This window comes from Rhinopithecus bieti, unplaced genomic scaffold, assembly GCF_001698545.2.
Source record: "Rhinopithecus bieti isolate Rb0 unplaced genomic scaffold, ASM169854v2 scaffold_11655, whole genome shotgun sequence".
Taxonomy (NCBI): domain Eukaryota; kingdom Metazoa; phylum Chordata; class Mammalia; order Primates; family Cercopithecidae; genus Rhinopithecus; species Rhinopithecus bieti.
Window position 1 is genome coordinate 307,150 of NW_016806861.1, and position 25,353 is coordinate 332,502.

The 25,353-nt window shown below is 35.7% G+C and overlaps 1 long non-coding RNA gene across 2 annotated transcripts in view; it reads left to right on the forward strand.

Annotated features, from left to right (window-relative positions):
* LOC108533534 (uncharacterized) overlaps positions 1-11,426 on the forward strand; it is a 24,384-nt gene extending 12,958 nt beyond the window's left edge. Inside the window, exons 2-5 of one of the 2 annotated variants that reach the window (XR_001886753.1) lie at positions 4,322-4,381; positions 5,052-5,223; positions 9,240-9,322; positions 11,338-11,426. This is a non-coding gene — a long non-coding RNA (uncharacterized LOC108533534). The remainder of the gene's footprint in view (positions 1-4,321; positions 4,382-5,051; positions 5,224-9,239; positions 9,323-11,337) is intronic. The other variant, XR_001886754.1, reaches the window with a different exon arrangement.
* Positions 11,427-25,353: the final 13,927 nt, after the last annotated feature.

Sequence of the window (25,353 nt, forward strand, 5' to 3'; positions counted from 1 at the left end):
CAGGGGCGACCAGGTAAATCTTGGTCTCTTCAGATTGACATCACCTGGTGCATGCCTAGTTGGTCTGCACCTTCCCGGGTCGCCGGCTGGATTTTCGTGCGCGCGGGAAAAGTTGGGGGATGAAGAACCCAGAAGTGTGCCATCTTGCCTCTGTTCATCCAAACAGTTTTCACCTTTCTCTGGTATCGCCTTGAGTAACTTAATAATCAACCTTCTGAATCCTTTATCTGTCAATTCAGAGATCTTCTTGGTTTGGATCCATTGCTGGGGAGCTAGTGTGATCCTTTAAGGGTGTTAGAGAACCCTGTTTTGTCATGTTACCAGAATTATTTTTCTGGTTCTTTCTCATTTGGACAGACTATTTCAGTGGAAAGGTCTGAAACTCAAGCCCTGCTGTTCAGATTATTTTGTTTTACTGGGTGATCTCTTGATGTAGTGCTCTTCCTTTCCCCTAGGGATGGGGCTTCCTGAGAGTTGAACTGCTGTAATTGTTATTGCTCTTGGACTCCCAGGCTCCCCTTGTTGATGGTGGGGACTGTCTGCAAAATGTCCTGTGATGTAATCTGTCTTCAGGTCTCACAGCCTAGATACCAGCACCTGCTCTGGTGGAGGTTGCAGAGAAGTAAAGTAGACTCTGAGAGTCTTTGGTTTTTGTATTAGCCATTTTCACACTGTTGATAAAGACATACCCAAGACTGGGCAATTTACAAAAGAAAGAGGTTTAATGGACTTACAGTTCCACATGGCTAAGGAGGTCTCACAATCATTGTGGAAGGTGAAAGTCACATCTCACATGGTGGCAGACAAGAGAAAACAGTTTGTGTAGGGAAACTACACTTTATAAAACCAACAGATCTCATGAGACTTATTCACTATCATGAGAACAGCACAGGAAAGACCTGCCCCCATGATTCAATTACCTCCCACCAGGTGTCTCCCACGACAAGCTGGAATTCAAGATGAGATCTGGGTGGGGACATAGGCAAACCATGTCAGTTGTAGATATGTTTTGTGTTCTGGCTTTTTCAAATGCTGGTTATGTGAGAAGTGAAGTTGTCAGGTGGGCATACTCAGGACCCCTAGTTAGCCAAGATATTGCAAGCAGTAGAATTAGCTGTTGTTTCCTTTTTTCTGGGATCATGACTTTTCTGTAATGAGTTTCTGTAATGTTCTGAGTTGGTTGGCCTCCAGCCAGGAGGTGGCACTTTCAAGAGAGCACACAAGCTGCAGTAGTAACAGGGGTTTCTAAACTTGCCCTAAGTTGACCAGGGTAAGTATTTTGGTTCTCAGGCAATAGGTGGGGCTATAAGCCTCCCAAACATTTCTGTCTTTTGTGTTCAGCTACCAGGGTGGGTAAAGAAATACCATCAGGTGGGGGCAGCATTAGCTGGGTCTGGCCTCAGATTCTTCTTGGGCAGGACTTGCTGTGACCACTGAGGGGGATGGGGGAGGTGATTCTCAGGCTAATGGGGTTATTTTCCAGAGAGGATTATGGCTGCCTCTGCTATGTTATATAGTTGACCAGGAAAGTGGGGGGTACCTGATAGTGAGAGGCCTCACCTAGGTCCAACGCAGTTGGCAAAGCTCATGTCACTCTTGCAGTTCCCTGCTCAGACTTTGCCCCAGACCCTGAGCTTCCCCACTGAGAAAGCAAGCACAGTTTCCAAATATCACCCCTCCCCATCTGCCCACACTGTCAGTAGTGGCTCCTGCACTTGTATCTGCAGCAGTTCATGTTTGACCCCCAGATTCTGCTCAAGAAAATTTGTACCCTGTCAAAATTATTACTAATTTCAATTGGAAGCTTCCTTCATTCTGTGACTCCTCCCTAATTCTGCTGGCTGTCTTCCTCGAGGGCTCCTGTGAGATACAGTCAGGGATGGCTTCCCTGGGCTCAGGCGGGAGACTAGGAGTGCCTACAAGGCTCTTTCTGCTGCTGCTTCTACTTTTAAATTTTGCACAGCTCTCTAAGTCTGTTTCAGCTCTAAGTAAGGTTAAATCCTTCTCCTGTAATCTGGATTTTCAGATTCCCCAGTGGGGATGTGTGTTCAGTGGCAGGTTTCCCCCTTTCACTTTGGGAACTCACAGTTTTTTGCCTGTCTCACATAATTTGCAATGGTATGCCACTTCTTTCAAAGGATCTATGAATTATTTTGGTTTTCCTGGTTTGTTCCTGTGGTGGTTCTTGGAGCAAAAGTTCACAGTGTGAGTCTCCACACACTGTTCTGCCCATCCAAGTGGCAGCTGCACATTAGCCCTCTGTTTTATCTGCCATCTTGTCCTCAATTTCTAATATTAAAATTATATAAAATTATTAGAGATCCTAATACTTAACTCTCAGCACTTGATATGCTAAATAAAACCAAAGTCTTTATTAAGGACATGGAAAACTTAACAAAACACTATATCAGCAACATTAACACAATTAATATTTATTAACACAATTAATATTTATGAAACACTATACCCAACAATATAACTTCAAGTATACATGGAACATTCTTAAAGAAAGAGTATATTTTAGGTGACACAATAACTCTCAAAAAATGTAAAACAGTTGAAATAATATAGAATGAGTTCTCTGACCGAAATTGAGTTAACTTAAAATTAACTATACCTGGAAAATTCCAAAATACTTGTACATTAAGCCATACACCCTTAAATAACCTATAAGGCAAAGATGAAATCACTAGTAAAATTAGAAAATTTTTTAATCAAATGATAATAAAAATATAGCAAAGCAAAATTTGTCAGAAACCACCTCAGCCATTGATATAGTGAGGCTTTGTGTCCCTACCCAAATATCATCTTGAATTGTAATTTCATAATCCACATAATCCCCAGGTGTCAAGGAAGAGACCAGGTGGAGGTAATTGAATCATGGAGGTGATTTTCCCCATGCTTTTCTCAAGATCCTGAGTGAATTCTTATGAGATCCGATGGTTTTATAAGGGACTCTTCCCCATTCACTCAGCGCTTCTCCTTCCCGCTGCCTTATGAAGAAAGTCCTTGCTTCCCCTTTGCCTTCTGCCATGATGGTAAGTTTCCTGAGGCCTCCCCAGCCATGCTGAACTGTGAGTCAATTAAACTTCTTTCCTTTAGAAATTACCCAGTCTCAGTTCTTTAAGCATTATGAAAATAGACTAAAATAGGCATGTTGAGAAGGAAATTTATTATTTCAAATTGTATATGAAAAAATGAATAAAGGTATAAAATCAAAGACATCAGCCTTCAATTTAAGCAGCTAAAAATAAAAAGCAAATTAAACACAAAGTAAGTAGAATGAGGAAAACAAAGAAGAGTGTAAATCAAGGAAATTGATAAAAGAAACCCAATAAAAACAATTTTAAATATCAAATGTCATTATTTAAAAATATAAAATCTTAACTATTCTTATGAAGAAAATAAGATACAAGTTACTAGTGATAGGAAGGGGGAGAAGACATCATCACAGCTCCTTCAGATATTAAAAGCAAAAATAAAACCTTTTATATCAATAAATTTAATTATGTAAATAAATTTCTTGAAAGTTACAAACTACCAAGGCTCCTTCAAGATGAAATAGATGAGTTCTTCCTCATACTATTTTCTAACTTCCCAGATTCTTCTAATAATTTTTTCTAGTATATCTTTCTTTAGTTAAGATAACCAGATCTGTAACAGTATTCCAGGCAGATGCACCTATAAAGTCCTCCATAAATATGTATCTGCTGGCCATCTTAGATCCTTTCAAAACAAGACTCACAAAGCTGTACCAGATTCCTCAAGCCACATTCATGTTTCTCTCATTGAAGTGTTCATAACAATGCATAGTTTAGTGAGCACTTAATTGTAGGTCATCAAACTATTTAATAAACTTTTCAGGCATCTGAAGCAGCCCCTTACGAAAATCAATAATCTCTCAAGCTCAGAAGTTTTATCTTTACTTCTTTTGTAGCCTTCACAGCCTTGATCACAGTGCACATCACAGCTCTAAAGGTTCCATAGGACCATTGGCCCTGCCCCTTCCCAGCAGCAGCTATTAGAGACTGGCTGTTGAACTACACAATAATACAAGTAGAGCTAGAGAATATATAGAAGTTTAGGCTGATTCTTTGATGGCCATAAAACACTTAAGATAAAAGTTACATTTTATTTTTCTCCCTACTGTAAGTCTATTTTGTTATCATTCAAGTGTTCCTTCTAAGAGAGAAAAAATATCTGATTAATCAAGAGTCCCAGGTATGTTTTACTTAACTCAAATTTTACTGAATGCTAAAATTTACAGTAGAAGAATACAGGTATACCTGCTTATGGTGCTTTGCTTTATTGTGCTTTTCAGATATTGCATTTTTCACAAGTTGAAGGTTTGTGGCAAACCTGCACTGAGCAAAGTCTACAGGTATTGTTTTCTTCAACAGCACATGTTTACATTGTGTCTCTGTGTCACATTGTGGTAATTCTCACAACATTTCAACTTTGTTATTATTATTATTGTGATATTTCTTTTGGTGAACTGCAATCAGGGATTTTTGATGTTACTATTGTAATTATTTTGGGGCACCACAAACCACACCTATATAAGACGGCAGACTTAATTGATAAATGTAGTGTGTGTTCTCCACAGGTCAGTTTTTTCTCAATTTTTCTCCCTCATTTTAGGCCTCCCTATTCCCTGAGATACAATAATGTTAAAATTAGGCCAATTAATAACCCTACAATTACCCATAAGTGTTCAAATAAAAAGGAGTCAAATGAAAGGACGAGACACACTCTCATTTTAAGTCAAAAGCTAGAAATGATTAACCTTAGTGAGAAAGGCATATCTAAAGGTGAGGTAGGCAGAAATCTAGGCCTCTAGTTTCAGTTAGCCAAGTTGTAAATGTAAAGGAAAAGTTATTGAAGGAAGTTAAAAGTGTTACACCAGTGAATACACAAATAAGAAAGTGAAACAGCTTTCTTGCTGATAGGGAGAACGTTTGAGTGGTCTGGATAAAAGATCAAAGGAGATGCAACATTCCCTTAAGCCAAAGCCTAATTCATAGCAAGGTCCTAATTTTCTTCAATTCTAGGAAGGCTGAGAGAGGTAAAGAAGCTGCAGAAGAAAAATCTGAAGCTAGCAGAGATTGGTTCATATGGAAAGAAGCCGTCTCCATAACAAAAGAGTACAAGGAGAAGCAGCAAGTGTTGATGTAGAAGCTGCGGCAAGTTATCCAGAAGATCTAGCTAAGATCACTGATGAAGGTAGCTACATTTATCACCAGATTTTTAATGTAAATAAAACAGCCTTCTAATGGAAGATGATGCCATGTAGGACTTTCATAGCTAGAGAGGAGATGTCAATGTCTGGCCTCAAAGCTTCAAAAGACAGGCTGACTCTCTTGTTAGAGGATAATGCAGCTGGTGACTAAGTTGAAGCCAGTGCTCATTGACCATTCTGAAAATCCTCGGGCTCTTAAGAATTAAGCTAAACTGTGCTTTAGACATGGAACAACAAAGCCTGGATGACAGAACATCTGTTTATAGCATGGTTCACTTAATATGTTTAAGCTCACTGTTGAAACCTACTGTTAAAATATTATTTTCAAATATTACCACTCACTGACAATGCACCTAGTCACTCAAGGACTCTGATGGACATGTACAAGGAGAAAGCTGTTGTTTTCATGCTTGCCAACACAACATCCTTCTCTAGCCCATGGATCAAGAAGTCATTTCAACTTTCAAGCCTTATTATTTAAGAAATACATTTTGTAAGGTGAATGCTTATACACTGATGGTAGAATGTAGACTAGTACAACTTCTATAGAAAGCAATATGGAGATTTGTTAAGGAACTAAAAGTAGATATACCATTTGATCCAGCAATCTCACTACTGGCTATCTACCCAAAGGAAAATAAGTCATTATATCAAAAAGACACCTGAACACATATTTTTATTGCAACACAGTTCATAATGGCAAAGATATGGAACCAACCTAAATGCCCATTGACTAATGAATGGGCATGTATATATACACCATGGAATACCTACTCAGCCATAAAAAAGAACAAAATAATGTATTTTGCAGCAACTTTGATGCAGCTGAGGCTATTATTCTAAGTGAAGTAACTCAGAAATAGAAAACCAAATACCATCTGTTCTCACTTATACTTAAGTGGGGGCTAAGCTATGGTTATGCAAAGGCATACAGAGTGCTATGATGGACTTTAGAGACTCAGAATGGGGAGGGTGGAAGCAGGGTGAGAGTTAAAAACTACATATTAAGTACAATGTACACTATTCACGTGATGGGTGCACTAAAATCCCAGATTTCACCACTGTACAAGTCATTCATGTCACCAAAAACCACTTGCACCCCAAAAAGCTATGGAAATTAAAAAAGTTTAAAAACAAGTACATTTTGTAAGGCTAAAGTTATTATAGATAGCGATTCCTGTGATGGAGCTAGACAAAGTAAATTGAAAGCCTTCCGGAGAGGATTTACCATTCTAGATGCCATTCAGAACTTTCATGATTCAGGGGAGGAGGTCAAAATATCAATATTAACTGGAGTTTGGAAACAGTTGATTCCAACCCTCATGGATGATTTTGAGCTGTTCAAGACTTCAGTGGAGGAAGTAACTAAAGATGTGGTGGAAATAGCAAAAGATCTAGAATTAGAAATGGATCCTAAAGATGTGACTGAATTGCTGCAATCTCATGATAAATCTTGAACAAATGAGGAGTTGCTTCTTATGGATGAGCAAAGAAAATGGTTTCTTAAAATGGAATCCACTTCTAGTGAAGATGCTGTGAATGTTACTGAAATGACAACAGAGGATTTTGTTGAGAATATTGCATCAACTTACTTGATGAAGCAGTGGCAAGGTTTGAGGGGATTGACTTGAATTTTGAAAGAATTTCTACCGTGGGTAGAATGTCAACAAAGATCATGTGTTATAGATAAATCTTTCACGAAAGGAAGACTCAATTGATGCAGCAAACTTCATTGTCATCTTATTTGAAGAAATTACCACAGCCACCTCAACCTTCGGCAAGCAACATCCTGATCAGTCAGCAGCCAGCAACATTGAGGCAAGACTTTCCACCAGCAAAAAGATTATGAGTCACTGAAGGCTCAGATGATTGTTAGCATTGTTAGCAAGATAAATTTTAAATTAAGGAATGGATATATTGTTTTAGACATACTGCTATTGCACACTTAATAGTAGACTACAATATAGGATAAATACTACTTTTATGTGCACCAGGAAACCAAAAAAACACGTAACTCACTTTGCAGCATTCACTTTATTGTGATGGTCTGGAATCAAACTCACAATGTCTCTGAAGTGTGTCTGTACTAAATTGAACAACTGGTTTTGTAAACATTTTTGAAAGATTTCTCAACTGTGCAATCCACAACTGTGTTCATTTTCTGTGTGTATTCTCCAAAATGTGCATTTTTATTTTAACATTTACAGTGACATTTTGAATTGTTATCTCTGCAATGTTTCAGAGTTTTCTCTTCTTAATATAAACCTAGATGTTTATTTTTAAGGTTAACATAACCACTAGAGAATGGTAGGTTTTTGCTCCACTGGAGTGCTTACCGGAAATGTAACGACCTTTTCATATGTTAGATTCGATTTAAACTGTCCTTAGTCTTTTGAACTTCATCTGTTCACATTTTAATTTTTTATTGGTACCTTTTTAAACATGTAATCAAAATATTTACCATTTCATAATCATTTTACTGGATTACTAAAAAGTCTATACCATAAACATAATTCATGTGGCATTTTCATTTCAATGAAAATCACATTACCAATTTTGTGAGAAAGGTGAAATTAGAGGTAAAGAAATCTGATATCTTAGCAGAATTTCAGTCATATATATCCTCCATGAAATAAGCTAAAACTACACTAAAGTTACAATCTCTGTTGATTAACTTTTTAGCTTCTATGGGGATGGGGAGAGGAGCGTCTCTGAATGGCCAAAGCAAGATTATAAAATGGAATTTCTATGAAGTGGCTTCTAAAACCAGAGTGAAGGAAGTGTGTGTCCCATGTTGAGCAGCCATTTTTCTAGACTCCTGGAATTTACCAGCTAGTAATCTTCCAAAAGCAAATTTGATAGTCAATTAAGGTTGCATTTTTTTTTTGTTTTTGCAAGTAAGAGCATACAGACAAACACTACTATCTTCTCTAGCTATTATTTCACATAAGAAAATAAAACTATACCAAAAGAAGTAGGAAGCCCTAATTTTGAGAATGAAGGACGTTTCTTGAAACTGAAGAATAGGCTACTGAAAAACCTACATTTTATCATGACAGACTTGTACATGTCTTTATATATTAAACTCATTGTTGCCAAACTCTATTTTAAAACCTGAAGCCTAGGCAGCACTACTTGGATATGGATTCCCAGTCTCCACGGTGTTTATAACCCTTCATTGCAATGTTGGAGAGCTAGATATGTGTGTTTGTGTGTGTGTGTGTGCACGCATGTGCACATTTTGAATACAAAGAATCTGTGGTTGCCCATTTTTGGCCAAATCAATTTTTGGGGGGGTATCATCTATCTTTCTAAGTCCTCTAAGAAGAAATACAGAGTTAGATGTTAGAGGATTTTAAGGCCTCCATGGAGATTACAATTGTTAAGTGAATTTGAAAATCTTTTATAGAAAGCATAGAATCGATGCTCACAAACTTTATCTGGGAAATTCCACAGTTTAGGAGAGCATTGTCCTTATTATGTCAAATCCTCAAGGAGGAAAACGTTTACCTTTGAATTATGTACCTCCTGAGGGACTGCTGAATTCATGTAATACTAATGTAGATGCTTAAATCATGCTGTTTTGAATTTATCAGGAAGCCAAATCCAAAGTAAGTCCTTTATTTTCTTCTGGCTACTGGTAGTTTCTATTCTACATTTTTAAGTAATGTATTTGAGCATGTTACTGAATTATCAAATCCTCTGAAAGTTTGAGAAGACTAGATCAAGCTGTATCAAAAAGAGATGCAGACATTTAAATGAAGCATGAAGTTAACTTCCATTTTCTTACTTAGTTATTATCTACTCTATTTCACCAGGTTGGTAACAGGTCTGCACAAGTGTGTATTCTAAACCACCCAGATGTGAGAAAGGCAACCTATGATGAAATTATAATAAAAACACATTTATATTTGTTAAGACATTTGATGTAGTTGTACCTAATCAGTTTTGAAAAGTAGAACTCAATGTTTAAGTACTATTAATTTGATATCTCTACCAGATGGATCTCTTTTCAGATTAAATTCCCGCTAAGCTCACCAAATAGTTTCTATTAAAGACACCTGGGGAATCTTCAAAGACCGGGTAAGCTTTTAACAGCTCCTAGGAAATTAATGATTATAATGTATGCTAAAATAGTGATGATGTGACGACCAATAATTATGTTAACTTCTGTCACTTTGAAAGTACCTTTACGTCATCAGTCAAGGTAGAATTTTTATTCTGACAAAAGGTTTGTGAGGACAAGTCTGCTGGGTATGAATACACATAATTTGTCTGTCAAAAGGTGGAAATATTCTGTATTAGGAAGTCAAGTCCAAAGAAAAATCTGTATTTGCTTTTCCATACTAGCTACCAGAAATTTCCATACCATATTCTTTGATATATGAATATAAACGTTTGTGTGAATCTGTGTGTGTATAAAACTGCACAGAAAGTGGAAAAGAGGAAATCACTCTATTTACTTGTAGTGCAGGTGGAAAATGCATGAGTATTTAAAAGGACAGTTGCTTATAAACAGAATAGGCCACTATTATGTAAAAAATCTTTGAAAAATAGAAACCCAGTGCTTATCAATTCATTGTATAAGCTACTTTTCTTGGAGTCTTCAAAGCTTTTGGAAATGAGGAGCCCCCTATTACCATGGTGATCATCAGAGACTGAAGGGATCACACCTCACACTTCATTTCAATTACACCACTGTTACCTGTTAACATCTTAGGAGAAGTCAGGAATTCTGGTTGGAATTCAGGTAGGGGGTGCAGGAACTTGTAGATCGAAGAGCTAAGCATAGTGAAAGAGACAGTGGTTCCAGAAATGGGAAATAAAAGGGGGGCTGATAAGGAATGTGGGGAGGGGACAAACTTTCATTCCTTTCAAAATTTACATGAGGTTAAGTCTGACTTTTAGGGAGAATTCTGAGGCAAGGGTAGAATAAATCCTCATTTAACATTGTCTTGGAAATTGCAACTTTAATCGAAATAACATAATGAAATCAATTTTAGTAGGCTAATTGATATAACTGAGAGTTAGGCTCTTATGGCATATTTCTGGTCACAAATCATCATCAAAATTTTAAATAAAGACCAAAATACTTCTAATATTAAACACTAAAACACACATGAGCTTCATATGTTTAAGAAAGATTAATAAAAACAAGTAAAATTATTATTTACCCACTTATGCTGGTTCAAGGACACAGGTGGACAGAGGGTCTCTTAGAAACTCAGGGTGTCAGACAGGAACCAGCCCTGGACAGGATTGCCATTCCATTACAAGGTGCCCTCATACACACCCCCACTCACTCTGGGGCCAGGTAGACATGTCAGGTCACCCCATGTGCACAGCTTTGGGATGTAGGGGGAAACTGGAGTACCTAGAGAAAACCCACGCAGACATGGGGAAACCATGCGCACTGCGTACACACAGTGGCCCCAGCCAGGAATCCTTTTTTTTTCTTGTCAATGTCATAAAGAAACAACACTGAATAAATTCACGTTATTCAAAGACCTGCTGTACTACAGAAAAGTCAAAGAAGTTCTAAAGAAGATACAATATTAGGATTCCCATAATTGCTATTTGTTTTGAACCCTCATCAATTATTCCATGCAGTGTAGGGTGGGAAGAGATCAAAAGAACTTCTGAAAAGGAATGGGCAGAAAACTCAATAATGAGGGATGCAATTTCCCTCTCTAATATAGCTACAAATACAAGAGCAAAAGATGTGGCAAGAGAGGTTACTGTCAAGAGGCAAGTGCAGACAAAGCTATTGGCTTTTTAAAAATTCACCCAATTAAAATGTGGTATTGACTTTTAGATGTTTTACTTGTATTATGGACATTTTCAGTGAGGGAAAAAGCCAAAGACAAAAAAAAATTGATTTGGGCGATTTTCTTTTTGCAAAAACATCAGTCATGTAATTATTATCAAGAATAAAGAATGCCAAGTAATTGAATTCCATTACATAATATGAATTCTTGCAACTGCTCACTTTCTTAGTGAATACACCACCTGCTCGTGTTTCCTCCTGCAAATCTCCCAAAGTAAATGCATTGACAGTTCGTCATCCAGAGATGGCTGAGTTGGTTTCATTTCTGTAGGCTAATCACATTAAGGCTTGGAAGCCTTAAAAGAAGAGGAGGAGGAGGAAGATGAGGGGGAGCAGGAGAAGAATAGAGAAGAGGAAGAGGAAGGGTGAGAAAGATGAAGTGTGAGAGTGGAAAGACAGAGAGAAAAATAAAGAAGAAAGTAGAATGAATAAAGATTATGTGATCCATAACCTCTGGACTTATGTGACGTTAAGGCATGGAAGCGAATATGCTAGATTTTGGTGATCCTAGATGTAGGATATTACAGAAAGAAAACCACTTTGCTAACGTAAAGAAAACTTTGTGTGCTTTTTTCTATTTAGATCTCACGCTTAAAATGCAGTTAGAGTAGAAGGGCATTCTTATAAAATAATGTTTCATTTTGTTCATTTAACTATGGTTTAATATTTTATAGGTATTATATTACATATTGTGTTTTAATTAACTTGAATTTCATGAGAATGCTAAAGAAGTATTTTAATTTGGTACCTAATTTGTCAATAGTTTGAAGCACTAACATTGAAAAGGCTTTAGCTTTAAAAGTTTTAAATTTAAGTTTTAGTATATACTTTTGGTTAGGAATTTAATGGTTAGGATAAAACCGCAGACATAACAAAACCTCCAGAAATATATAGCCTAATTGCTTGGTCGGCTATTACAAATCCATTGAAATTGTTACTGTGAGTTAAAAAGACAGCTGAGTTACAATTTGGGAGCAACTGTTAGAACCAGAAGATGGAGTTAGATAAGATCTCCTGTTAATATAAGCTGTATACCTTAGAAAAACAAGAACTTCAAGACTAATTATAATGAAAATGGTTTGGGTAATTACATTTCCATCAGCAGCAAACATATATATATATATATAAACACACACACACATATATTTTGTTATATATATATTTTATAATATACATTTTGTTATATATATATAGTTATATATATAACTCTCTCTCTCTATATAACAAAACACCAGGGATGAGGAAGGCTTTTTGTGAAGTTAAGCCAGTAATACCAGAGTTGGTGTTAAGTTTATATTGATGATTTATTTCTATCAAGTGCCTAAACTATATGGGGAAATAAATTCTCTATTTCATGTGGCAAAGAATAAAAGTTGCCCCTTATTTTATTGTTCCCAAAAATTATGATTTGGTGTGACGGGTAAATGCCTAGACTTATGGCTATGGGTCATTTGGTAAAGGGTATATAAAAGATGAGTTTAGGGGGAATTAGAGAACTAGAACAACGTGCTTCACAGACACCTCGGAGTTTTCACCACAGTGCAGACTGAGAGCTGAGGCATTTGAAAACTAGGTGAACACAGACTTCCTAGGAATTCAGATCCTGAGAAGAAATAGATTAAATGTGATCATACAGATGGTTGGATCAGTAAATATTCTAAAACCCAGAGAATTCAGTAGTTGCATTAAAATAGACCTGATACCTAGCACTAAAATTTATTATATTTGCCCATTTGGGCATTGTCCCTAAGAATGTTATCATCCTTATTATAGTTCTTCACGCCTCTTTAGACTTCAGTTTCCCCATCTGTATGCTGAATGAGTTGGACTAGATGACTTCTACGCTCCTTTTCAACTCTAAACCTTAATAAGTTTATTAGTTTTTATTGAATTAAAGATCACACTTGGAAATGCCCTGGTGTCATTTGTTATGAGGAAGGTATTGGAAATAACAATGTTGGTAGCCATAGTAACAACAGCAACAAAAATGCCCTATAGAATATGTTAATTAGCTTGATTTAGCTATTCCACAATGTATACATATATCAAAACATCATCTTGTACACCATAAAATATGAAATTTTTATTTGTCAATCAAAAAATAAATTTTTAAAAATCTCCATGACCTCAAAAAGGGGTAGAAAGTATGAAAACTGTCATACTCCTTACTTAGTACACATAAAGAAACTCATGGAAGACAATCTCACACTTGATAATATAGTAATAAGAAAGCAGTTGAGAACTTGTGTTCTAGCACCTCGTACAGACTTGAGGGCTCTTGGAAGATAATCTTAAGTCTCTAACATAATCTTGGTGATTTGCATTGTTGCTGAACATTACATCACCTGAGTTAAAGTTAAATGTTTTTGAGGAAAATTACTATATTAAAAATCACTTTAAGTAGACTTAAACTACTGCTATTGAGCTGGTCCATGATAACTTATTTGCTAGAACTTTGAAAAAAAGTGTAAGGGGTGGAATAATCACCCCTTAGATTGTTTAATAATGTGCAATAATCCTTCTTTAGATCAGTATTTCCAGTAGTGATGTGTATAAAATACACAATGCAGGGAGGTATAGAAAAGGTATAAGTTCCATTGATGCCTTTTCATCTGATACTTCAAATTTTCTATATTTTAGTTATTTTAATTATGCATTTTATTTAATGGTAGATTATATCTAACTTTGCATAAATAAATAAACAGAATAGAGAATCACTGATTTGTTTTAATTGACAAGGTGCATGCTCGGAGGCGAAAAAAATTAAAGATTGCGTAATTTACAAGGATTATCTTTCATGTCACTCATTCACCAACATTTATTGAGCATCTATTTCTTATTCTAGTTCATTGTGTTAGTCTCTGGGAAATCCACTGAAGAGAAAACATTGACAGATCATTTTAAGGTGAGAAGCATTTGTTGATGAATAATGAGGATTCCTCTAAGAATTATAGTGGGCAGTGAAATATATTTGGAAGAAAAACTGTCATAGTCTATATTTGCCTGTCTTTCTAGATATCAGGGTGCAGTTTGCCCTGTGACCTCATTTTTCTGATGGGTACAAGAAAAATAATTGGTTTTCAGTTTGTGCAGTGTTTCCCTTGTTGTAAGACTGGAAGTGACATTGCCGAGATTGTTACATGTTAGAGGTAAAACCAGAAGTCCCAAAATGAACTTTTAATAAAAGAAATATGATCATGTCACCTTCTTGCTTAAGCCGGGGATATTTGTGTTTTGTTGTTGTCATTTTGTTTTGTTTTGTTTTAACCGTAAACAGAATAGAAATCAAAGTTTTTAGCACAGCATTCAAGATCTCACAAGATCTTCCCTGAATCTACTATTTATCTATGCCCATCACTACAGCTATTGTTCCTCACTTGTTCTGCTTCAGTGAGCTATCATATCAAAATCTTGCATATCTTTCAACGTCCAGATCAAATGTCAACCCTCCTGTAAACATTTCTCCTGCACCTATCTTTACTCCACTAATAGTTAATCTTATTCTTTTATGTTTTATGGCATTTAATTTATATGTCATTTTCAATTAAAAAAATAGAAACAGGGTCTCACTCTATTGCCCAGGTGGGAGTGCAGTGGTGCAGTCATAGCTCACTGTAACCTTGAATTTCTAGGTTCAAGCAATCTTCCTGCCTCATCCTCCTTCAATTTTTTACCATAGTATGCCTTTAATTATTATTATTTGTGCATGTTACTGCTGTTCTTACTAGATTACAAGACCCTTGAGGATAGCAACTATGTCTTATTCAACTTTGTGTTTTCCATGTTGACTGATACAGTGTTTTTATATAAGAATAACCTAGGAAAATTCAGTACGTTTAATTGTTGTTTAATTGAAGGGCAAAAACGAAAAAAAATTTCAAAAGATACTGAAATCACCTTCTAGATTTATCAGATGGTTTTAACAACAACTAAAAAAAACCCCTAGAAATAATTAAACTCCTATATCAAGAAAGAAGTAATATACATTTAAAGGAAATAAAGTCTGTAAGTATTACAAGTGCAAGAAAATACAGAATTTGAAGTAAGTAGTATTAAGCAGAAGTGCTACCAACAAAGCACAGTACATTACATTTGTATAACACCTATACCTCCTAAGTGGTTCAAGTTAACCAGTTGCCTTAATGTAGTCAACTTTATGGCAGAAGCCACTCAGACTGGAAATGCTTATTATATCTTCAAGTCCATAAATGTTGTCATGACCCTTCTCATACTATTACTGTCTTGGAAAATTTTACCAAATTACTACTGCAAATTCTGCTTAGATGCCTTTATACAAACATACCTACCTTTAATTCATTCCCCTGGTAGAGTGCTGTAAAGAATAAGAAATTGAAGATGTTTGTTGTAAAGGTTATTGCATCCAAGCTGAAGATAATTACAGGTTACCATATTGGGACACAAAGTGGTTTATTGTACCTGAAGCCCACAAGCAGAAGTATGTAACACTCATATGCACATCACCTTCAATAGAAGTAGGAAAATCCTTATACATTGGCTCCTGTACTAAAATCACTTCACTCAGTACAGATAAGCACATAATTTCTCAATGAATCATGGAATTATTAGTTAATGCCTACTTGACCTTTCTACCAGTATACCTTTCCAATAAAAGAAAAAAAAAAAAAAACCTGAGTAATTTGTAGACCTCAAAGATCAGCAACACTCATAAGTGATTTGACAGTAAGAAATAAGTAAGGGACATTCAAAGGTTTCTTGCTTAGTTGCTTAGGAAATCAAGAACCTCATTGCATTAGAACTGGGGTAAAAGAAGTCCTGAGTTTATAAAACTCTAGCAAGTAGAGAAAAACAAACAAAAATGAGCAAAATTTCTTAGCTCAAAAGTTTAGCAATTTTCTTGTTTTAGAACTAAAAATTCAGTAGTATCCGCTGCCTATAAAATCTATAGAGCAATCAGAGTGAGTAGCCATTATCTCATTTGGTGCAATTCAAAATGATAATTCAAAGTCAGTATATTTTCTGTCTATGCTTGCAATAATGATGAAAAATGTCATAGATGGTTGAAATGTAACTGTCACTCAAGAAGAGTATAAAACACACTTTCTGAGTGTTTTTGAAAGATCTCATATTTCTTTTAAAAAAATTGAAACTTATGTCTTTCAAATATAAGCTGCATTGGACATCAGTAAAATGTCTGGGCAGGCATACAATAACTTGTTAAGAATCTCTAGACTCACCTTTTATGGATTGGTAGGATGTCATAGAAGATTTTGGCATAGATACTCTAACTCAGAAATCACTTAGCTATCCAATACACCTTCATTCCTTTATCCTTCTTCTTCAAGCTATGGCCAAGATCTGTTAACAGCTCCTGAAGACTAGCTCCTTCTCATCTTTTGTATTCATTAATCTCCACTGATTCTTAGTTAAGGTATTCAGTCCTTCTCACATGAACTGTTATGGGAGTCTTGAAATTGGCCTTCTGTTACTCCAATATGCCCATCTCAAATTCACTATTTAATACTATAATGAGAGGAATCATCCTAAAATGTAAATCTGATCATGCTGCATCGAGGATGAAAGCTTTGGAATGACTACTGGTTGTCTAGAAGATAAAATACAAGTCTTTTAGTACAAGACATTGCAAAATCTTCTCTGTGTCTACTTCTCCCACCTCAGTTATCAACACATTTTCCATTTCCTCCTCTCTCCATTCCTACCATAATCGTCCCTCTGGATGTTTCTCAATCCAACATACTTCATTCCTCCATTTCACTATCCATGCTGTGATTTTTGTCTAGGATACCCCATTTTCCCCTTGTTCCAACATATTTTGCAAAACACGGTTCAATATTCTCTTTCTCTACGAAGTCTATAAAATTAACCTCACTCTAGAACTGTGCAAATACTTCTATTGTGACACCAATAACAATTTATTTCACTAGCATCTTTAAATGTCCATACTACAGACAGGTTACAAAGGCAATTCCACAAAAGCATGGAACATGCATGATTGTTTTTGTTTCCTCAAAATGTAGCAAAATAGGCACTCTATAAATATTTAATTCCCTTTATTAAGGGGAACTTAACTTATCCAGAAGCATTAAGAAACTATTAAACAAGCACTGTTTCTTAAACAGAATTTGCTGTACAGTCATGTGTCACTTAATTATGGGGATACATTGTGAGAAATGCGTTGTTTGGTGATTTTCTCCTTTTGTGAACATCATAGAATGTACTACACAAACGTAGATGGTACAGCCTATTGCTCCCAGGCTACAAACCTGTACAGAATGTTACTGTACTAAATACTGCAGGCAACCATAATGCAATGGTAAGCGTTCATGTATCTAAACATAGAAAATATATAGTAAAAATTATAGCGTTATAATCTTATGAAACCATTGTCATATATGCGGTCCATGATTGACTAAAACATTGCTATGGGGTGCATGACTCTACTTTCACTGCATTATGGGTAAGGAGTTAGTATGATTCATGGTCAAAATGTAAAAAACTGTATTGGTGGAATGCTAGCTGCCTAGAGACAGTATAGGTATAGTAGTTATGTATTTTTGATGCCAGATTGTTTGGTTTTAAATTCTGACTACCATTTACAAGACGTATAACTTTGGTCAATACCCTTGAGCTCCCTAATCTTTAGTCTCCTCAGTTATAAAATGAAGATAATAATACTCATAAATTTGTTATAAGAATGAAATAATATAGATCAAGTAGCTTAGATAGGCATTTATATAGAATGCAGTAGACATCAGATATTATTTCTAAAGTAGATGCAGTAGGATAAAGGTATACATGTGTATAATCTGTGTAAAATCCACTAATTACGTTTCCACAAAGCAATAAATACTTTTAGCTGAGGCTATTAAGATAAGGTCTGTAACAGGAATACCATGTTAAAGTACCTAGACTCTTTGCAATGGGGAGCCCATGGAGTGTTTGTGGTAACTAACTGACATGAGTTTCATTTTCAGATCACTGTATGTAAAACAACTATTGCAGAGATGAGGAAAGGAGTAATTAGAGGAAGGAAAATAAGTAAATATGGTAATATTCTAGGTTAGAGGTTGATATGGTTTGACTCCATGTCCCCACCCAAATCTCATCTTGTACCTCCCATAATTCCCACAGCTGTGGGAGGGATCTTGTGGGAGATGATTCAATTATGGGGGCAGGTCTTTTCCATGCTGTTCTCATGATAGTGAATGGGTCTTATGAGATCTGATGGTTTTAAAAATGGGAGCCACCCCTGCAGAAGCTCTTTTTGCCTGCTGCCATCCGTGTAAGATGCCATCCACGTCTCCTCCTTACCTTCTGCCATGATTCTGAGGCCTCCCCAGCCATGTGGAACTGTAAGTCCAATTAAACCTCTTTTTCTTCTCAGTCTTGGGTATGTCTTTATCAGCAGTGTGAAATGAACTAATACAGTAAATTGGTACCAGTAGAGTGGGTTGCTGCTGAAAAAATACCTGAAAATGTGGAAGTGACTTTGGAACTGGGTAACAGGCAGAGGTTGGAACAGTTTGAAGGGCTCAGAAGAAGACAGGAAAATGTGGGAAGGTATGGCACTACCTAGAGACTTGTTGAATGGCTTTGTCCAAAATGCTGATAGTGATATGGACAATAAAGTCCAAGCTGAGGTGGTCTCAATGGAAATGAGGAACTTGTTGAGAACTGGAGCAAAGGTGACTCTTGTTACGTTTTAGCAAAGAGACTGGTGGCATTTTGCCCTTGCCCTAGAGATCTGTGGAACTTGAGAGAGATTATTTAGGGTATCTGGTTTCTCAGCAGCAAAGCATTCAAGAGCTGACTTGGATGCTGTTAAACACATTCAGTTTTATAAGGGAAGCAGAGCATAAAAGTTCAGAAAATTTGCAGGGACATGGAGTCAAGGGAGATCTTGCATGGGGCCTGTAGTCCCTTTGTTTTGGTCAATTTCTTCCATTTGGAACAGCTGTATTTACCCAATGCCTGTACCACCATTGTATCTAGGAAGTAACTAGCCTGCTTTTGATTTTACATGCTCATAGATGGAAGGAACTTGCCTTGTCTTGGATAAGGCTTTGGACTGTGGACTTTTGAGTTAATGCTGAAATGAGCTGAGACTCTGGAGGGCCGTTGGGAAGGGATGATTGCTTTTGAAATGAAAAGATATGAGATTTGGGAGGGGCCAGGGGCAGAATGATATGGTTTGGCTCTATGTCCCCACACAAACCTCATATTGTAGCTCACATAATTCCCATATGCTGTGGGAGGGACCTGGTGGGACATGATTGAATTATGGGGGTGGGTGTTTCCATGCTGTTCTCATAATAGTGAGTAGGTCTCAGGAGATCTGATGGTTTTAAAAATGGGAGTTGCCCTGCACAAGCTCTTTTTGCCTGCCACCATCCATGTAAGATATGACTTGCTCCTCCTTGCCTTCCACTATGATTGTGAGACTTCCCCAGCTACATGAAACTGTTAGTTCTCTATTAAACCTCTTTCCTCTGTAAATTGCCCAGTCTCGGGTATGTCTATCAAAACCATGAAAACAGACAAATAGAGGGGTGATGAAGGTTAAAAACTGAGATAGACAAAGCTTTGTCATTAGGCACACACAGGTGAAAAATTGTTATATTTCTAGTAAATTGTTTTATTTTCAAGTCATGATCTTTTATTTCCAATAATGCTTCTTGTCTATGAATCTATTTTCTGATAATACTGAAACACCAATTTTCATTTTATTAAATTTTTTCTGATTTGGGGAATTATTTTATAATCCTTTGGGTTTTGTTTTTTACTTCCTTTTCTTCATTCTTATTTTCCTCTGGGCTAATCATATATTCTTTATGTGTAAAGAATATATAATTTTTTATATATAGACAATAAAGTATTTTTACTTTATTGATCTGGAAATAACAGAATCTATTTTATGCTTTAGTATAATGCACATTGTTTTTACATGCACATGAAATATTTACAAAAATTTTATACATTGTTGACCACAAAGCAAGTCTGAGGATACACAAAAGACAGGGTCACCAAATAGTTGACTGCACAGGGGCAATTAGCTGAAGAGGGGAAAGGTTGATGAAGTTGAGCCCACTCCCTATCAGCCAAGATGTTTGTCTTGTCATGGGATTATGAAGAAAGGTATATATTTTGCTACTGAGCACAGGGATGACAAGCTGTTTGTCCCTTTGAAAGTTTCTTTAAAGAAATATTTAAATTTAATTAAAGTTAATTAAAAGGTACTGTCAAGACCAGCAACAACTCTAAACAAAAAAATCCTGTCTTCTAATAATGAGATGACATTCAGAATCAAGTAAAGGGTTAACAAAAGAAAACAAAAAATCAAAATAAAACTACAAAGCAATATCATTCATGAACATAGATACATTTTCCTTAACAAATATTAGCAAATTGTTCCCTGGAATGTATAAAAATAATTATACCTTACAACCAAGTGAAATGTATCCCAAACTGCAAGGCTGGTTCAACACTCAAAAATCAATTAATGTAATCCATCACACTAGCAGGCTAAAGAAGAAAAATCACATGATTATCACATGATTATCTCAATAGACACAGAAAAAAGAATTTGACAAAATCTAACGTCCATTCATGATAAAAACTCACAGAAAACCAGGAATAGAGAGAAGCTTTCTCAACTTGAAAATAACATCCACGAAGAACCTGCAGCTACCATCATACTTAATGGCAAGAAACTCAAAGCTTTTCTTCATATATTAGGAATAAAGTAAGGATGTCTCTAACCACTCTTTTTCAATATCATCCTTGAAAATCCTAGCTTATACAATAAGACAAGAATACAAAATTAAGGATGTGCAGATTGAAAAAGAAAAAATAAAACTGTCTTTGTTCAAATTGTAGAAATCTGAAGGAATCAAAACAATAAACCCCTGGAATTAATAAGTGATTATAGCAAGATTGTAGAATTCAAGGTTAAGATACAAAAGTCAATTGCTTCCCTGATATATCAGTAGTAAACAAGTAGAATTTGAAATTTAAAATGTAGCACCGATTACATTAGCACTTCCAAAGATGAAATACTCAGATACACATCTAACCAAACAAGTGTAAGATCTATATGAGGAAAACTACAAAACTCTGATGAAAGATAATAAAGAAGAATTAAATAAATGGAGAGATATTTAATGTTTATGGATAGGAAGGCAATATTGTTGAGATGTTCTTTCTTCCCTACTGGATATAAATTCAATGCAATCCCAAGTTATTTTGTGGATGTTGATAAATTGATTCTAAAGTCTACATGGAGAGTCAAAAGACCCAGAATAGTTAACTCAATATTGAACAAAAAGTTGGAGGACTGCACTATTTAACTGCAAGATTTACTGTAAATCTACAGTAATCAAGATAGAGTGGTATTGGCAAAAGAAAAGACAAATAGACCAATGAAACAGAATAGAGAGCCCAGAAACAGAGGCATGTAAACATTGTCAACTGATATTTGACAAAGGAGAAAAGAAAATACAGTGGAGCAAAGATAGTTTTTTCAACACATGAAAATGAAACAAGTAAACATCCACATGAAGAAAAAATGAATCTAGACACAGAAGTTACACCCTTCACAAAAATCAACTCAAAATGGATCATAGACCTAAATGTAAAATGGGAAACTATAAAATATCTAGAAGATAACATAGGAGAAAATCTACATGACCTTAGGTATGGCAATGAATATTTAGATACAACACCAAAGGTATGACCCATGAAATAAACAACACTGGGCTTCATTTAAATTAAATACACTGGACTTCATTTAATTTAAAAACTCCTCTGTGAAAGACTATTTCAAGAGAATGAGAAGATAAATCACAGACTTGGAGAAAATATTCGCAAAAGACTTATCTGATAAAAGACAAAATATACGAAGAACTCAAAACTCAACAATAAGAAAATGAACAACTTAACTTAAAAAGTGGGCAAAAGGCCTGACCCAATATCTCACCAAAGAAAATATATAGGTACATAAGCATATAAAAATCCAGAACATATATGTCATTAGGGAATTGCTAATTAAAACAACTAGATACCACAAAACCTCTTAGAATGGCCACAATATAAAACACTGACAACGCCAAAAGCTGGTGAGGATGTAGAGCAACAGAAGCAATCATTTATTGCTGATAGGAATGATAAATGGGAAAGCCACATTAGAATATAGTTTGTCAGTTTCTTACAAAACTAAACATACACTTACCATATGATCCAGCAATTGTGCTCCTTGACATTTACCCAAATGAAGTGATAGCATGTCCACACAAAAACCTGTACACATATGTTTATAAATGATTTATTCAAAATTGCCAAAACTTGGAAGCAAACAAGTTTTCCTTCTGTAGGTTAACAGATAAATCAACTGTGGTACATCCAGACAAATATTTTTCAATGCTAAAAAGAAATGATCTAACAAACCATGAAAAGATATGGAGGAAACATAAATGTATATTACTAAGTGAAATAAGGCAATAGCCGGGCGTGGTGACTCACGCTTGCAATCCCAGCACTTTGGGAGGCTGAGGTGGGCGGTCACTTGAGGCCAGGAGTTTGAGACCAGCCTGGCCAACATGGTGAAACCCCATCTCTACTAAAAGTACAAAAAAAAATTAGCCGGGCATGGTGGTAGGCGCCACTTTGGAGGCTGAGGCAGAAGAATTGTTTGAACCCAGGAGGCAGAGGTTGCAGTGAACGGAAATCACGACATTGCACTCCAGCCTGGGCAACAAGAAGTGAAACTCCATCTCAAAAAAAAAAGAAAAAGAAAGAAGAGAAAGAAAGAAGCCGATATGGAAAAACCACATGCCATGTGATTCCAATGTCATAACACTTTGGAAAAGGCAAAACTATGGAGACTGAAAAAACTCAGTGGTTGCCTCATGGGTTAGTGGGGAGGGAGGGATAAATAGGCATAGCACAGAGGATTTTCTGGGTAGTGAAACTACTCTGTATGATACTATAATAATGAATACATGACATTATACATTTTTCAAAACTCAAAGGATGTACTACTACAAGAGTGAATAGTAAATTCGAATGTAAACTATGGGCTTTGGATGATAAAACACACACACATAAACCAAACAAACCCCTTTCCCCTACTAAACATGCTCTTGGAATTAACCAGAGGTACATGGGCACATGTACACACACATACACACACACCCCTATATAATCAATTCATTAGAGACAAAATCACAAAAGAAATCATAAAATATTTGGAACCGAGCAACAATTAAAATATTACATAAAAATACTGCAACTAAAACAGTATCAGAAAAAGTATAGCCTTAAATGCCTGTATTAGAAAATAAAAAATTTGAAAATTAATGAGGTGAGTTCTAACTCAAGAAATTAAAAATAAACAGCAGAGTAAAAAAAGAAGATATATTAACATTGAAATTAATTATTTTAAGAAACAAAGTTGATCAAATTAGAAGAGTATATGGTATATAGTAAGGTCTCTTAACTGTTTGCTATTATTGTAAATTTAAGTGTGGAGAGGTACTGATAATACATTTTCTCTACTTAAGGTCTAAAGATCTGTCTTGTAGTTTTTTTTCTCTAAGACTAAATGCTATGTCACTTGCAGCAAATCACTTCATTTTCCTAAATCTTTTTTACTTAATATATAAAATGAAGCTTTTGGATGGAAAGCCATACCTAGATCTATCTATCCAGGATTCCACTTTTCAAGACTTGGCTGAGGCAACAATTTGGCTGATATAAAACTCAACTTGTACACTTCTACTATAATATGGACCATTAGTTTTTGTTTTAAATCCTGGAAATGATGAAACATGATGAGTTACAATTACACGGTACATAAATTTATTAATAATGTTATCATATTATTATTATTATTACTACTAGTAGTAGTACTGAAAAAAGTATAGTAAGTTGATTCTCTTGCTAATACTATTTCCTTTTAGTGTCAGAATTCATTCATGACTGAATTCCCAGCATTAAAACAAAATATCTTTCCATAATACTCATTTTCAGGAAATGTTATAATCTTCTTCTAAGGAATTTTATAGAAGCCGCAGGATACTGCTAAGTGTTCCTAAGGCAAATTGGCTAACAACCTACTTGTCAAATCAGTATCATGTTCACTTAAGAAGATACTGGTGTGAAATAAAAATAGGGCAGGCTCTCTAATTTCTCTCATATGTAGAACAAAAGAGAAAATTCATTTTCCTTTTCATAATTACAGAAAATAATCACAGAGCATTTTTGCTCAAAGTATTGAGGTCATTTTTTAGCTTTCTCTTTACTTTTCTTTCACCACGTTGTACAAAGGATGAATGATAACTGGGAACACGACACCAGAGGAACCTCTTTTTCTCCCTTTTCTGCTGTCTACTCTCTTTAAAATAGTGTTTCTTAAAGAGTTGTCAGACACACTTGCAGGAAGTCTGTATGATTGAAACTATTTTCCTAATAATACTAAGACATTGTTTTCCTTTATCACTCCCATTATCCCATGAGTATAGAGTGGAGTTTTCCAGAATCTACATGAAGTGTAGTATCACGACAGACGGAATACAGAAACACATATGAGACTAGCTGTCTTCTATTAAGCCAAAGGTTAAAGACATTAACAAATATATAAAACAATGCCACTTTTCTCACAAAATATTTTCAGCTTTGGAAAATGTATTTTTCGTGAAGGTGTTTTATGTTAGTATGTCATGGATTTATTATTTTTAAATGAATTAATAGTCTTAAAGTTTCTAATGTGGTAAATGTTGATAGATAACAATCTACATAAACAGAAGCTCTTTATAATGTTTAGGGCTATAAACAGGTCCTGAAACCAAAAATTTGAGAACCATTACTTTAAGTAGTTCCTCCAGTAGCTAAGAAGAAAAAATTAGGAAATAGAAGCATGTAAAATCCAGAGAAAAGGACCAGAGGCATCCAAATGCCTAGCTAACCCAAAAGAAGAGACTAGAACACTTGGACAATATCTCAACTTCCGTAAGAGGTTACACTACTTGTGAGTAACAAACTGTTCAATTCAAAACTGTGGATGAGATTACGCAGAACATAATAAAATGAAGATTAAGGGTAAGTGGCAAAGGAATCAAATTACACCATAGGCCGGGTGTGGCGGCTCAGGCCTCTAATCGTAGCACTTTGAGAGGCCGAGGAAGGAGAATTGCTTGAGTCCAGGAGTTTGAGACCAGCCTGGGCAACATGGCAAAACTGCCTCCCTACGAAAAATGCAAAAATTAGCCAGGCATGGTGGTGCCTACGAAAA